At 36.6% G+C, this 17,500-nt stretch overlaps 1 protein-coding gene across 7 annotated transcripts in view; it reads right to left on the bottom strand.

Moving 5' to 3' along the window:
• LOC145241536 (unconventional myosin-VI-like) overlaps positions 1-17,500 on the bottom strand; it is a 381,082-nt gene that overhangs the window by 277,317 nt on the left and 86,265 nt on the right. The window contains exon 1 of one of the 7 annotated variants that reach the window (XM_080104591.1): positions 1-178. This exon is cut by the window's left edge and continues 125 nt beyond it. The exons of 5 other annotated variants lie outside the window; for them this stretch is intronic. The gene's annotated coding sequence lies outside the window, so the exon portion shown is untranslated. Of the gene's footprint in view, positions 179-17,500 lie in introns of those variants that run through there. One more of the 7 variants, XM_080104588.1, reaches the window with a different exon arrangement.

The following is a 17,500-nucleotide window of genomic DNA, read 5'->3' as shown; positions in this document are numbered from 1 at the left end:
AAAAAAAGGACGGAAGGAAAGAAAAGAAAAAAGAAAGGGAGGTAACATAAAAATGTTTTGTTTTTCTTTTATTTCCTTTCTTTTCTTTTTATTAAAAAAGGGGGGGGTGAACAATTAAAGGGGGGGGGGGGGAAGAAAGGATAAAGTAATGCAATTAAAAAAAAAGCAAATGCTAAAATGATAAAGTACGAGAATGTATTTAGAGAGGGGGAAGAGGGTTAGGGGGAGACAAAGAGAGTGGGAGGGGAAGGAGGAGAGTGGAAGAGGAGGAAAAGAATAGAAAAATTAATCTTAGACGACTGGAAAGGTAAGTATCTTTCTTAACAAGGTAACTTTTAAAATTTTTCCGGCATGTTTTACTATAGACAACAAACCGAAAAAAAGTGGCCAAGAAACAAATATTTAACAAATAAATGTTACCAAAGGCAAGATAAGTTACTCTACTGCCTACCTGGATAAAATTTTGGTGTTTAACTTATTTTAAAGCGTTTAAGTTTGAAACTAAAAGATAGCTGACCTGGAGGTTGTCATCCTTAGAGTCTCGATAATCGTTCAAAACTGGAAAATGAAACAAAATACTTATAAAAATACATCTAATAACTGTCACCGTCTTAGGTAGAAGGGTACTTATCTTGCCTTTGGTAACATTTATTTGTTATATATTTGCCATTTTTTTAGCACTTTTTCGGTTTGTTATCTATAGAAAAAATATCCAAAATCTTTTTTCTATTTGTCTTCTTTTTAATAAAAATGATAATAAAATATACTTTTTAGTTGTAATTTTTTTTAATTTTTAAATAAATAATAATAAAAAGAATTAATTTTATTTCGTTTCGTTTTATTATTTTATTCAAAACTTAAAAATTAAAAAAAAATGATTAAAAAGTATATTTTATTACTAGCAAAGATACCCGTGCTTCGCACGGAGCTTTGTTGCGCACTCGGGTACCAAAATCTGTGGGCACCTTTCCAGTAAGTTGATGTTGTAAGAGCAACGATTGCATAAGGTGATTAACATTTTAACTACCTCTTGTAGTGACTGAAATTCAATCAGGAACTTCACAAAACATTTTCATCAAAAAGGAAGGTTACTTGATGTTACATAGTAAATTTTTCATTGAAGTCATTTTCAACTCTTGCTTAAATTTTATCTTGCACATTCAATACTAAAAACTTACCACAATCAGATCATGTCAGTTTTTCCTCATGTCCATTTCTTGAACTTTTCACTAAAGAGCCTCAGGGTAAACTACATTTCTGCTGCTTTGATTTGGAGCCAGAATGTAGAGTTTTTCTGAACTTCCTGTCCGGCTGATGGAGACGTAGAACAATACCGTGACTGAAGCAGTCTGATGTCAAGTCTATGCCAATGGTGTTAAATGTCTGACCTTGACTTTTGTTTATGCTCATTGCAAAACACACCTTCACAGGAAATTGGAGTCTCCGGAATTTAAATGGAAGTACTGAGTCCGATGGAACTAAGGGGATCCTTGGCAGTAGAACGGTTTCGCCTTTGTAGGGACCACAGGAAATGGTGGCCTCAAGTACATTGGTGTGCAATCTGGTGATAACACATCTGGTTCCGTTTGTTGTTTTTGGCGGTTCCAAGGATCGAAGAATCATGATTGGCGATCCAATTTTGAGATTTAAAATGTGTGGAGGCATTCCAGATATCTCCAAAGAGTTTAAAAACTCCACAGGGTAGTGAACAGCTTCATATTCATTAGTAGCCGAATCAACTGACTTGTATTGCTTTGTGTCTCCTGGAAATTCATCCATTATTGAATTGTTCAAATGATTCACATTGCTGTTTAATGGCGAAATAATAGCCCTCTCAGCAAGCCAATCCGGTGATTTTCCATTGTTTTGCAGGTCTGGGTACACTTTGTCTTTCAGTTGCTTCTGATTACCGACACATTTACCAAGCGCAGTTGGAATCTTAATTGTGTCAGGTGAAGAAGTGATAGGAAACTGTTATATTCCTAAATACTTAGGAAATAAAGACAAACGTGAGTTACACCGAGTGGTATGTGTAATGGGGTTTATTTATAATACAGAAACGTAAGGCTGCTCGCCTAAGGTAAATAGAAGTACATAGTAACAAGTATGGGGAAGAAAGTCTGATAATCAACACGTAAGACTATCCGTCTTACTGCGACTGCTTGTCTGCCGCTGTCTGCCACTGTCTGCCAAACAGTCCAATATATATATACAGTTTGTAACCGGTGTATAGCCAGTTATGTTCCTTCACAACACCTCCCCCTGAAGCTGAAATCTTCCTGATTTTAGCTTAAATACCTCTTCCTTTTAGGGTCAGGGCTTAATCTCCTGGTAACTTTTCTCTTTCTTGCGCTTTTCCTTCTGGTCAGCGTTACCCGGGGTAAAGGTTTCTGTCCAGCCCGTATGGTCGGTTCAGGCGAAATATTCATTGTTTGCGGTACACACGCTGGTTTTGGTATATCAAAAATATCGCACAATGTTTCCATTGGTGTCTCTTCCACATTTGGAGACAGTCTGGGACGTATTTGATTTCTGTGTCTTTTGCAGACAAAACTTAATCCTTGGATGGTATAGACCATGCTCCCAATCCTTTTTTTGATAATACCTTCAACCCACTGATTTCGTCCATTTTGAAAATTTTTGAAATATACATTTTCACCTGGGGAGAAGCACTTGATATTAAGGTTTTCTTTTTTGAAAACTTTCTTTTTCTCTGGTAGCAGCCTATCGAAGACAGATCTTATCTTTCTTGCAAACATTAGCTCAGCCGGGGAAGAATTGACATTATTATTAGGATTTGGTGTCACCCTGTAAATTGCTAAAAATGTTTGAATACATTGTTCGTCTGTGTCCGTAGTAAGATTTTTCTTAAGTGCCCTTTTAAACGTATCTACAAATTTTTCGGCCAACCCATTCGATCGTGGATGGTACACAGGTGTTGTCATATGTAGAATATTTAGTGAGTCACAGAATTCTTTGAATTCATGAGCAGTAAATGCTGTTCCATTATCGCTCACTAAGGTTTTTGGCACTCCAAAACGGCTAAAAATTTCATTAAGCGCACTCACAGTGTTTTTTGCTGTTGGATGTCTAAACTTAAATATTTCTGGCCATTTTGAAAAAGAATCTACAATAATCAAGTAAAAATAACCATTTATAGGTCCCGCATAATCAATATGCAGACGTGACCAGGGTAGGTCCGTCTTTGGCCATGGCGTCGTTTTTACTGGAGGATCTCGAGCTGCTAATTGACATCCTCTGCATGTCTTGACACATTTTTCAACTTCCTTGTCCATACCAGGCCAGTACACATATCCTCTCATAAGGGATTTCATTCTCGAAATGCCCGGATGACCTGTATGAAATTCCTTCAGAATTTTCCTCTGTAACGTTAGTGGAATTACGATCCTCTCACCATACATGAGCACATCTTCACAGATGGAAAAAGGCGTTGTTTGATCTACCTTTTTATTTTTTTTTATCCATCCCAATTGATTTTTCATTTTCTTAATGAAAATGTCATTTACTGCCTCTTTTTTTATTTTTTCGAAAGTTACCGGAAGTTCACGTATCATATTACACATTGAACTTGTACATTCACTTTCGTCTTTAAGCGCAGCAATTACCGTTTCTTCGAAACTTTCGCTTCTTTTAGGGATCAACCGTGATAATGCATCTGCGTGTCCTAACTTTTTTGAGGATACATGTTCCATCTTAAACTGATAGTTTAAGAGGGTTACAGCCCATCGCTGTAATCGATTCGCAGTATGTGTGGGAATGCCTTTCTTTGATCCAAATATGGTAAGTAGGGGTTTATGGTCGGTTTGCAAAATAAAAGATCGTCCATGAAGAAATCGATTGTACTTTGTAATTCCAAATATTATCGACAGCGCCTCTTTTTCAATTTGGCTGTAATTTTTCTCCGCTGCAACCAACGTTCTTGAAGCATGGGCGATAGCTTTTGTCCTACCATCCTCATACTTGTGAAGTAATACAGCGCCAACACCGTAATCACTGGCGTCCGTTGCTAGTATTAGTTCCTTTTCTGGATTGAAATGTGCCAATGCTAAGTCTGACAGTAGACATCTTTTGATATTTTGGAAAGCAGATTCACATTCCTTATTCCAGTTCCATTTAACACCCTTTTTCAGTAACTCGTTAAGAGGAGCTCTTAAATTATGTATGTTAGGGATGTAAATTGCATAGTATTGAACTAATCCCAAAAACGATTTTAATTTTGTCACTGAATCTGGAGCAGGCATCTTTTCAATTGCTTCAGTCCTTTGTGGATCCGGTCTTCGACCCTCTTTGTCGATTATTTGACCTAGATATTTAATTTTTTTCATAAAAAAATCGCATTTTTCTGGGCTCAATTTAAAACCAAATTCCTGTATTCTTTTGAATACTTCTTTTACATGCTTCTTATGATCTTGCAAATTTTCACTTTTAATTAGGATATCGTCAAGGTAGGCCATTGAAAATTCCAACCCTGCCAGCATCGTGTCCATAATTTGCTGGAAAATAGCAGGAGCAACCTTTAATCCAAAAGGAAGCCTCTTTAGCTTAAAAATGCCCTTATGAGTATTTATGCCTAAGTATTTGGAGCATTCATCGCTGATCTTAATTTACAAGTAAGCATCTGAGAGGTCTATCTTAGAAAAAATTTTTCCTCCGTTAAGCTTAGAGAACAGATCTTCTGCGGACGGAAGGGGATAATTATGGTCCAATATACAGTCATTTAAACCCGTTGAAAAATCTCCACAGACCCTTATTCTGTTATTTTTTTTCTTTACATACACGGTTGGACTTGCCCAATCTGTGTGGTTAACTTTTTCAATGACTTCCAGTTGTTGAAGTCTATCCAACTCTTTTTCGATTGCGTCCATCGCTGAAAAAGGCACATTCCTTTTAGGTTTGAATACTGGAGTGGCATTTTTCTTTAATTCAAATTTTGCCTCTGTCTTAATACAGAGTCCTAGTCCTTCGGCAAAAACATTGGGAAATTCAGTTTTCAAATCCTTCAGGAAGTCTTCCCTTTGGTTTGCTTTTTCTGCAGTTAAAACGTTACAAAACGAATTTATGGGTTTCTCCCATAAATTAAACAGGACAATCCAATCTACCCCAAACAGGCATGTATTCTTTCCTGGTACGACGTACACTTTGGATTTATGAGTCTGGTTAGCGAATGTCACTTTGCATTTTAATTCTCCCTTGAACTCTAATCTTTTGCCGCACACACTTCTCGCCGTCTTTCTGGTTTTCGTTAATTCAGGTCGACCTATCCTTTTCCATATATCTTCATTTATAATACTAATATCTGCACCGCTATCCAGAAGCAATGTAACCAGATGTCCATTTATCCGAACATCAACATATTTCCGTCTTTCGCAGCTTTTTTCTTTATTCATGCGAAGCGTATTTACATTATCGGTCCCTTGTCTTTTCTTCTGGGCACAGTATGTTCCCTTGTGACCTCTGAGACCACATTCATAACATATTTTGTTCCTAAACCAGCAGGTCTTATTGTTGTGTCTTAAACTACCACAACATTTACACTTTAGCTTTGGGTCTTTGTATCCTTTAAGGATCCTGTGTTCTTGGAACCTGGACTTTCTTGTGGTCCCTTGCCTTTTTACTTGCTGCACCTTAAAAATATTTTTCTCTTCAATGCGAGTGTTGTCTTTCTTTATGTTAATCAGACGTTGACACTCTTCAGTGACTTTTTGCAATGTTATGTTAGGATCCGCCTCCATAATTGTTAGGATCCGTGAACGTATATCTTTGTCCCTTGGTGCTGTGAGACCTTGTACAAAGATTAAACATTTAAATTGGTCTGCGGAAATTTCATTCAATTTAAATGATTCGCATAAACAGTTCACAGTGCAAGCATATTCTAGATAGTCTTCAGCTTCTGCCTTCTGAATGTTCAAACATTTGTATCTAGAGTGAAATAGGCTATCCCTTTTATTAAATATTTTCGACAAGGTACTAATTGTTTCCTCGAACGAAACCTCCTCCGGTTTTTTTGGTAGAATTAGATTTGCATACTTGGTGTTTTCATCAGTACCCAGTTTTTGTAGTAGCAGGGTAACTTTTTCCTCATCGGTCCAGTCTAAACATCTTTTCGTAAAAATTGTTTCGTATCTTCTGTAGTATGCAGGGAAAGTAACACCAGTATCCGGGGAGTAACGAAATTCCGTTAGTGAATTTGAAATACCCTCGGCAGAAAAATTAGTCTTCTTCCCGGTCGACGTTAGAATTAGCTTTTCTAAATTCTTTTGCTGTGTCGACATTTGTCGTTGTAGTATGTTTGTTTGTTCTTGTTGTGCCTCTAAAGTTTTTTGTGTTCTTTCTTGTTGTTGTTGCAGCTGTTGCTGTAGCTGTTGTTGTTGAATTTGTTGTTGTTGTTGTTGTTGCGCTAAAAATTGTTGAGTCATTTTTGTCTGTTCCTGGATGCTAAGGGCTAGAGCCTTAGTTAACTCTGCTAATTGTTCCATGTTAGCTTCTAGTACAAAAATGTCTTTTCGAATTCTACACAATAATTCCAAAGAAAAATCGTAAATTTACGTATATCGTAAATTAGTAGCAATATGCAGACACAACACGTTTCAACAAAGTTCATCCATAGTAATTCAACAGGCTTTGTAAAATAATTCTTTTTTTTTTTTTTTTTTTTTTTTTTTTTCAACAACGTAAGTTCATACACAAAATATTTCTTACTTCCCACGACAAATAGTTCCAATTATTTATATAAAGGCAATAACAAACAATTAATTTTCCAAAAAAAAAAAAATATATGGCTGCCGTTCCCACGTGGCATAAAATGGTACAATAGTCGTTGTATTTATATTTTTTCTTTCGAAACTCGTAATCCTTTAGTGTAGTTTCGAATTCAACTTGCGACCATTTTTTTTTTTTTTTTTTTTTTTACTTGTCAAAATAAATATAAATTCCACTTTACCTTGAACATGTTTCTATAATTTCTTGTGAGTTCTTTACGAAGAAAAATCCGTACTTTTCGCTACTTTAGGTAGGAAAAATTTTTAAATTCATTGACGCACGTGGTCAAAAATCCTTGTGTAGTTTGTTTTTTTCGTAAAACAAAAAATCCTTGCATTGTACACAGTCCTTGGTACGGTAATTTATCTCTGTTAAGAGAAAGAACATCCTTTCGTCGCCATTGTTATATTCCTAAATACTTAGGAAATAAAGACAAACGTGAGTTACACCGAGTGGTATGTGTAATGGGGTTTATTTATAATACAGAAACGTAAGGCTGCTCGCCTAAGGTAAATAGAAGTACATAGTAACAAGTATGGGGAAGAAAGTCTGATAATCAACACGTAAGACTATCCGTCTTACTGCGACTGCTTGTCTGCCGCTGTCTGCCACTGTCTGCCAAACAGTCCAATATATATATACAGTTTGTAACCGGTGTATAGCCAGTTATGTTCCTTCACAACAGAAACTGACCATTACCGATTTGGAGAAGCAATTTTGAGAAGTCTGCTGCAGCTGTGTTATCAGAGATATAGGCTCTCATATTAGTAGTCAGTCTCTTCACTATAACGTGCCTCCAGAGATAGGATTGTTTCAAACTTGCATTGACAATGTTAGCCCTTGTGCCATTTTTAACCACTGGGAGGATTTGACGGAAATCACCACAAAATAAGGTTGGAATGCCACCCATGGGATTCTTGTTTCCTGTGATGTCTTGCAGTGTTCGGTCAATTGCTTCATAAGCACTCTTGTGCGTCATTGGGGCTTCGTCTACAATGATTGCAGAGGTGTCTCTAATTACATTTGCCAAGGCTGAGTTACCAGTAATTTTGCAAACTGGCTGATCCATTCGATGAGTATCCAAGGGTACTTTAAAAGTGCTGTGAAGAGTGCGGCCACCTTGTAGTAGAGTAGCAGCAATGCCACTGAATGCTGTTGCAAGCACAATCTTTCTCATGGATCTAATCTTTGCAAGGATCAAATTGATTACAAAAGTCTTGCCCGTACCACCTGGAGCATCAAGAAACATCATGTTTTTGTTCATTTCACCTTGTGCTTCCAACATTGCCATGAATGAATTGTAAACTTCTCTTTGAGAATCGGTCAGTTTTTCTTGCATATTTTCTGCTTGTAGGGAAGTTCTTCAAGATTATAAGTAACTTCACGTTGATACTCTCTCGCGAGTCTTTCATCTCCCCCTTGCATTGGTGCAGGTAATCCATAGCTTGCCAATGGTTGACCGCACATAAGGAGAACTTTTTCTTCAATTAGACAAAGAGTTTTATTGTAGATGTCCTCATTAAAATCTGCTTCTGGATTGTTAACTTCTTGCCTGTATCTGTGAAGAATGTCTTCAGATATTACATCACGAAAAGCCATCCAGATCTCAAGAGGATTTCTTGGCTCACAGGCTGTTAAAATTATCACAAATAGGCTTCGCAAATTTGAAGGTGATTGAGTGGCACTTGCCTCTCCTACTGCTTGATGCAAGTGATGGTCATTTTCTAGAAGGCCTCGAGCAAGGCACGCTGCTCTGTATGTTTCAAACACCTGACCATTGTATGCTCGCAAATTTTGAAATTAAGTTGGACCAGCAACCTCAACAGGCGTAAGAAATAACACTCCCCTGCTTTTGGACTAATCGTGTAGATTCTCCCAATGCATGGTGCCTTCCATACATCATCATTTTCAGTACCTTCAACTTGTACCCCACGCATTCTTCTCATCCATGTCTTTGTCGATTTGTTCCAAGTGTAAAACTCAGGGACTTCTACGTATTTGAGACCCCTTGCAAAGTCATCCTCATGGCAGAGTTGAAAAAATGCTGTCAAAGTTGTGGCAGGCGGTGGACCTTGGGCTCGTTCCAGAGCAGTATCAGCTGAGAACATGACACGCTGCCCATTTTCAAGATGAACAGAAAGTTGTACAATTGGGGGGAAATGTTCATGGATGGGATGTTCCAATATCCTCCAGGCTGCCTCTGAACTGCCGACATACCTTGCATTCTGGAACTGCTGGATCTCATCCACAATGTGACTTTGTACTTGGCCTTGTTGGTTAGCTGCTCCATCAGTTCTTTGTAGTTCAAACACTGCTTGATCACATCCTTTATTCACGTATTTGAGGACATATTTGATGCTTTGGATCGAGCTGCAAATTTCTACATTAATGTGAGCGTTGAACTGCTGAAGGAGGACCTTGTTGTACGGAACAATCCACTGGTTTGTTATTTCTTGATTAACATACCGACCATTTCTCTTCATCCTTATTGTACCAGTCTGGCCTCCATCTTCTGGTTTTCTTCGCCTGTACTTGGGGTAAGAGTCTTGGCCTTGCTTGGTACACTGAAGAAATTCTTTTGGGTATTTTTTGGAACATTTGTTGTCAATCATACATGGACAATTTGGATTAAATGGTCCACAAGGTCCATGCACCATATGTGCCATCACTTTAGCATGAAGATCAGGATCTTCCTCTTTGTCAGGGATCTCTGCAGATATGCAGAGATCCATTTTTTCTGGTAGAAGTTTGTCCTCTGGGGCCTGCCAGGTGAGGATGTGTGCATGCGGCAGTCCTCTTTTTTGATATTCAATACTGTACAGGAAAGCCCTCAACCTGCCAAATCCTCCCTTTTTAATAAATTCAAGTAACTTTTTTAGCTTCTGCCTGAAAACCCTGGCAACAATATCTGGACGATCCTGAGGGTCTTGCCCTTGAAGACAATTTTCTGTAATTTCTGTTCACTTTGGATTTGTTGTGAACGTGATGAAGAGGTCGGCTCGGCCCATTCGCCGAACATATGCCATGGCATCACTTTGACGCTCAAACATGTATCGAGGGCCTCCTGTATAAGTTGCCGGAAGTACAACTCGTTGACCAAACTGTTCTGGATTCCCATCCTCCCTAAGAATTGAATCTCTCAAGTTGCTATAATTGTCAGCTCTCAGGGTCTGTTGCTCACGCCTCAGGAACTGTAAACGTTCTGTTTCAATCTTGCAGTACACATCCACCAGCCATTGTTGAAATAGCCTTCGGTACCAGAGAAAATAGTTTCCAGGCCGAGTCATTAAATGGTACGAATAAAATTGCTGTTGGGTAACTTTTCGCCCATTGGATGCCTTCATGTAGATGTTGTAAGATGGAGAACCATAGGGGTACATTAACGGATACATTAAAGTATCGTAGAGGGGATGTAGTTCGGAGATCCATTTTAATGTATCATTTCTAAAACGCAAGACAATATCCCGGTTAGCTGTTGGTTCATTCTCCATTAATATTCCAATCTCATACGTTGTTGTTGGAGCATTGAATCGCCGTGGATGCTCTTCTTGCGGCCTTCGGTCTTCCCTTATGACAACTTTATGTTCTACCAAGTGTTCTTCTTCAATCCTCTCCTTTGTTGTTTTCAGCTGATAAATAAAGCTGTTGTTCTCATGTAAAAATTCAGTCAGACTTTGGAGAATGTCTCTATTGAGTCTACTGTCACGTCCCCGATTATGTAGTTCCTCTTCCAGACTATCCAAGAAGTAGACTTGAATAAACTTTGCTGTTTCATCTTCAGGTGGTAAAAGACTCCCAATCTGGTGGCAAACCTGGCCTCGAATTCTAAAAGAAGGATTCCACCCATGTACTGCCGCAATTTTGTGACCAAATGATGTCATTGCAAAACAATTGTTATAACTGCGTAGATTTTGCATAAAATCTTTAGAGATGGGACCATTGCCGGAGAGGAAATCTTGAAGCAACTGAGGCAGTGGTGGAAAGCTATCAAGCACAACTTTGCCAGAAGAACAACAACAACCAGGGGTTTCTCCTTTAAATTTTACAGCTGAGCAATGTTGACATACTTTGTCCATTTTTCCTATATCAGCTGTAGTGAGAGAGTCATTTTTGTTGTAGAGCAATCCTTTTCTATTGCAGTGTTCTATTTCATGGTGTCTCAAAGCAGTCATTCGTTGTCTAGCTGCCTCGTTTTCTGTCAATTGCTGGGGCAAAGTCATACTCTCTCTCCATGCAGCCTCTCGTTGTTGCCCTTGGTATAGGCGAAAGCTTCGTTGGGTTTCCGATTCATTCTGATGTCGTTGAGCCACTCTCAACTCACCTTGTGTACGTCTACTTACCTCATATAATTCATTCGATCGTAATATTGCTTCTCTTTCCAGTGCATATCTTTGCCTTTCTTGAATTTCATCTTGTGATGAATTTAACCGCCTTACAGCATGTCTAGTTCTGTCAGCTTCACGTTGGGTTTCTCTTTCCAAATCTGACAGTCTTGCTCTCCTTTCTCTTTGATGTATCCTGTTAAGTTCTAGACGTCTTTCTCTATCTGAATTGTTTTCATTGGAGCGAATTGCAGCAACTCTTAGTCTATTAGCTTCCAATCTTTCCATTCTTTCTTTCTCACTTTCGTTTCTACTTCGTTTGGGTGGCATAATTTCGGTTTTAAACGGAATTGTTTAACGATATTAATGATTGTAAATTAATTAAGCGTAAAGGAAATGTATACTAACTGAAATGGACGAACTATAAATAATATTTCTGAATAGTACAATTATAAACAATTATATTGTACCTATTTACTATGCCTCCCCACGGGACAGAGTTAGACACCAGGGTCGTTTTTTAACGTGGAGAAAAGGTACAAAAATAAAAATTGTCTCGGTCGTGAAGGATTTCTCCTCCACCGAAAGAGAACAAGAAAATGAAGTGCAGCATCTGAAGAACAGATACTACACTTTGATCTTGACCAAAAGGAATGAATAAAAGCGACCTACGTGTGACTCATTACTTCCGGGTGTAAACGTCACAGTCTAAAAGTAATAATTAAAAAAAAAAAGTAAATGTAAAATAAATGTAATACCAACTTAGGTTAACTAAGTAAACAGTACAATTAAAACAGTTCTATTAAAACAAATAATTACTAAGATCTAGGTAATTGTTAGTCTCATTGTTATTGTTTTAAAGAAAAAAATGTGTAAAAAAAAGTTCTGCTTTTGTGAGTACGTGTATTTCTTTTAAATTACATAACCTTTTTATTTTATTATTTATATCTCTTTTAAATTTATATATTTTGTTAGTAAACTGGAAGAAATTCAGTTGAATAAAACCTTGTTCGTGTTCTTTACGTTAAACTCATATTTTTATAAAAGGTTCATCCGGTTTAAAGAAAGCACTAAGTTTAAATAAGACTGGAAATAACTAATTCAATATATAAATAGAAAAATGAAATAAATATAAGCTTTAAGTCTTAAGATAGTAATAATCAAAATGTAATAAATTATTTGTAGTTCAAATCTATGATAAACAGGCTTTCGAAATAGGCTCGACCAGAAAGATTAAATTGGAACGAAATTATAATCTCCGTGCCATTTTCAAAACAACCCCACAAAAGTAACGGTATCCTGCAGTTGGTTAAATGACAATGGTTGTAAGAAAAATGTAAAAGAAAATGCGCTTATCTGTTTATTTTGACCTGTTTTATTTAATTAAAAAAAAATTGGTTGTTTAAAAAATAGAATGGAAATAAAGTTAGTTCCGTTTTAATTGTGTTTAATTGCGGCAAGCGCTAACAAAATCGAAAAATCACTGTTTACATTCGAAATGTTAACTTTTATAGGTTTACAGGTTTGCTGACAAGGCTGGGGGTGTTTAATACAATTATTTTACTAAATTGATTTTTTTCATTTAAAAATAAAATTATTTATTTTTAAAAAAAGTTTTATTTTAAAATATTTGTTTTTGTTTATTTATATAAAATTACGATAGTTGAATTGTATTCTTTCAATTATATTGGCAAGTAAAATATAAAAGATTAAAACGGAACGAAATTGAAATTTCCATTACATTTTCAATACAATCCCAAAACATAAAGCTTTGCTCGCCAATGAATTGTTTTGATAATATACGTAAAGTGAAATAAATCGAATATAAAATTAAATGAAAATATATTAAATAATTAAATGTTAAATAGATTTTGTAAATAGTACAGTTGAAATGATTAGAATATTTCCAATATGTAATAAGGTCGAGGTAATTAGTTAAAGAGATTTAATATAATGTGATATGCAAATGAGCATAAGTCATTCGATATGGGGGTGGTTTGTAGAATAGTATATAAAGAAATTAGGCCTAGATTCTTATGTCTCCTATAACAGAAACATCCTAAAATGGGTTCTAATGTTTCTCTACCAGGAGAGATCTACCCTCTTACCTCCTTTATATTTCGTTGATGATGGAGAGCTGTACACACAGACAGAAACACACGAACCCTATTACTTTATAAAAATATAGATGACTATATGATTAAAGAGAGAGAGAGAGAGAGAGAGAGAGAAAGAAAGAAAGAAAGAAATATGATTTTAAAAAGAAGGTAAATGCTAAAAACAAACAGAAAATATTTAGAGAAAGAGAGAGAGATATAGAGATAGAGACAGAGAGGGAGAGGGAGAAGGAGGGGAGACGAAGATGAGAGAAAAATAAATCTTGTTCGAGGAGGGGGAGGTATGTCTCCCTTTTAATCTGTCTGTTAAAATAAAGGTAATACCAGTGAACAAAAGAAAGAAAAACAAAAACAAACAAAAGATCACGAAACAAAGAAGGGCGTTATTAGCGAAATAGAACGACTTATTATAAAGTGCGTGATAGGATGTGGGGGTCTGGATTAGGGTTTTCTGGGAACAGGAATGTCGAATAGTCGGTAGACGAAATGTTGTCGGCCACTTATTTAAGAGTAACCATTCGAGAATACAAACATGGCTATATTGAAGATGTTAACTCCAAAAGGACTAGTTTTGTCATAACGAATGGCAATTTAAAGTCATCCACTTTTGAAATTAAACCCTCAACGTAAATACCTCCGACGAACCCGATAATCAACAAAATCTCACCCCTTCACTATAGAGATCGTCAAATGCTGTAAAGCTTTCTACTCGTTTCTTCGGACTGTTCGCTTTTTGGAATTCTCTCATTGCTCCTGGTTTCGCCGACTGTACCAAAATGCAGAAATTTAAATGTAATGTGAACAAACATCTCGCTGCACAACTCCCCATTTAGGATGCCCCTATAAATCCGATGCCTAATTCAGAGTAGACCCTTACATCTCAGTTGCAACGTGTTTTGTTTATGGTGAATATAAAATTAAAAAAATGGTTCTTGTTTAGAATATTCCCCTATATTAAAAAAAAAAGAAAGAAAGAAAATTCTGTATGATGTACATACCCGTGACGGAAAGAAAATATTATTTTCCAAAAATCATGCAAATTGACCAAGTAGTTTTATTTTTAAAGAAGAAAATCATTTGTAAGCGAATAATGGGAATTTGTCGAAGTTGGAATTATTTTGCAAATTTGAATTATTGTTGAGTTATTTCTCGCTGTTTCTTAAAATTGTTTTTAAAATGGCGCGCAAGACATTTTCTCATAAAATTTGATTTTCTTATCTATATAATTATAAAACTCAAATGACCTTGTAATGGGTGTTGTAACACAACATCCAGTTTACGACTTCCGGTTGCGCATGCGTACATAAACAAATAATCAACGCGACAATAAAACGTATTGTTTTACTGTGTACGTTTTCAACATCCCAATTGTTTTTTTTTCACGTTTAAATTAATAGATATATCAAAAATTTAACTTTAATTATTATGGTATCTGTCCAATGCACATTTACTTATAAGTATGGCAAACCACTTATAATTCAGTGGCTGTAAGTTTTTTTTTTTCCAAAATAAACAATTATAAATAGAACGACTCTATATTCTTTTTTCATTTTAATATACTTTCATAGAAATGTTTCTGTTATGTCAAAACTATTTTCTTTATGCCACAAGTGTCACGCTCATACATTAATTCCATAGCTAATATAATATACTGACCCAACGGGTCACGGGTAGTCTAGTATAGAAATGAAACTACTTTATCAATTTACGTGATTTTTGGAATATTATATTGTTTTTAATATATTAATAATTTTGAGTAGAACAATAAATAATTAAGAATATATATATATATGTGTGTGTGTGTGTGTGTGTGTGTGTGTGTGTGTGTGTGTGTGTGTGTGTGTGTGTGTGTCGCCAGGTTCGAATCTGTCGACTGATGTTAATCGTGACATTCTGCACTGAAGATTCCCGAAAGGATGAAACACTAGTGCCTGTAGGTATTTAATAATCATTATACTAAATAATTATGTCAGCCTCTTTTAGAAACTCGTCTCTTATCGTTGAGCACTTTCAGTTGAAATAAAGTCGGTCACTTTAGCTTTTCTGCGCAAATCATCATATAATGATTAGATCACTCTAACATACGTTAAAAAGCATTTAACAAATGTTTAAAATTCAACAGTATTTCTTGCGGTTAACGGGAGCCGAATGGATTATGTCCTTGCTAATGAAACAAGGGATGGCTTCTGTCGCCGGATTCGAATGACTGGTGTTAATCGTGACATCCTGCATTGATGATTCCCGAAAAAAGGATGAAACACTCGTGTCGGTAGGTAATTAATAATAATTATTATGGTAGTTAATTATATATATATATATATATATATATATATATATATATATATATATATATATATATATATATATATATCGACTTTATATCTTTTATCCATGAATATATATGGTTTGGATCCTTTCCATTAAAAACAAAAGAAATTAAATAGCGAGAAAATCAAAATAGTACGTGTTCATTTCAAAGCAGTAATATTCCTCCGATTCATATGCCCGTCTCCGGCCAATTGGCATGACAAGATGTTGATATAAACAAACGCACGCACCTGCCTGAACGCATCTGGTCGTAATCCAAATACAGAATTCGGTTAATTAACTTATCTGTTAAGAAACAGCTTCTGTCACATTCGTACTTTTTTTTTATGGGGGGGGGGGGGTCAAAATTGAATGAATTAATTTCATCACTTATTAATTGTTATTAATAAGCGTATTTAATCATTATTAATTTTATTTACACCTCTTTTAGGATGTTAGACACAGGGTCAAGTGTGTATTTGACGAAACTGTTTCAGTGGAAAGAGCTGGATTTGAACTTGATACATCCAGCTTTTCAGTCCGTGTCGTTAATCACTCAGCCACCGTCATACCATTCAACCGGTAAGACGCGAGTTCAAATGGACCATTCTTGTATAATATTGTAAAAGCTTTAAAACCTTCTAAAGATTAAACGTTCAAGCCTCACTACGAGCGATAATAACGAAGAATGGCATCAAATAATTAACACTTCAACTCGGTCGTGGCTGACGAAGTGAGGACAATCCACATCCGTGGATTAAATAAAAGGTTTCAGTTCAAAATATTATATAGGTTCCGTAGTTTGATACAAAGATGACCAAGTTTGAAGAAATGCACCGGAAGAAGGTCGGAAGCTATATCGGCCGAATCATCATCATCATCATCATCATCATCATCATCATCATCATCATCATCATCATCAGTTTAACACTATATATTAATTTTATGTATAATATAAATTTAAAATATAATTATAAGTTCTTGCACACGTAATTAACTACTTTGGTTTTTTCTTCTATTATACCAATACCACAACATTACGCTCTCTCTCTCTCTCTCTCTCTCTCTCTCTCTCTCTCTCTCTCTCTCTCTCATATTTCTCTATATTTATAAAGTTAGATATGTGCATTTACATACACACGCACACATAAGATCACTTTCGCTCGGCTTTGACATTAATGCTTTAATATAAATGTTAATTTCAACTGTATTTCTCACGGTTAACGTTGGCCGTGCAGTTTGTTCCTTGCTAAAGGATTCAAAGATGACTTCGTGGCCGGGTTTGAATTTACCAACTGTAATCGTAACTCTCTGCACTGATGATTCACAAATTGTTTTGGAGCTTATATTGAGCTTTTGGCCAAGAAAAGGTTATTTGTGCAAAGGACCAACTCCATTCTTTGGGTGTCCGGACTTGCAGAGACTGTTTTTGCTTTTTTCTCTTTGCTATCCCATTAGGGCACCACTAATTGTTTGCTTTTTCTCTTTTTTGTCGATAGTCTAGCACTCGGCGGTTCAGGAACACTTACGTATCTTTTTAGGGGATGGTCTCCCTATTTCCGAATTGGCGGGTCCCTGTCCCGGTACTGGGTCAACAAAATGGAGCAAGCCGCTTTTTTGCCCGATCGAGACAGTCAAGTTCTAGGGTTTAGCATGAATGCCACGCCTGGAGGTACGGTTCCAGGATCCTAGATTGGTAGGGGGATTGCCACACCCGGTGGCATTCCAGTTTTGTTGCCCGTAAGGGTTCCGCCCTGTCGCACCTCATGTTTGTCAACGTCCGGTAGGGAAGGGAGGTTGTCACACCCAGTGGCACCCATGTCCATCAGCGTCCGTAGGGGAGGGAGGTTGTTATACCCGATGACACCCCATGTCCATTAGCATCCATTGGGAGTTGGGAGGGTCACACCCGGTAACACCCCGAGTGAGTTGTCCGAGGAGCCTGACCTGTTGTCTGGTGATGACCCAGAAGAT

This window comes from Euprymna scolopes, chromosome 20 (assembly GCF_053919585.1).
Source record: "Euprymna scolopes isolate OS-2025 chromosome 20, ASM5391958v1, whole genome shotgun sequence".
In the NCBI taxonomy this organism is placed as follows: Eukaryota; Metazoa; Mollusca; class Cephalopoda; order Sepiida; family Sepiolidae; genus Euprymna; species Euprymna scolopes.
The sequence above is the reverse complement of the archived record's forward strand: the minus strand, read 5'-3'. Positions and strand labels throughout refer to the sequence as shown.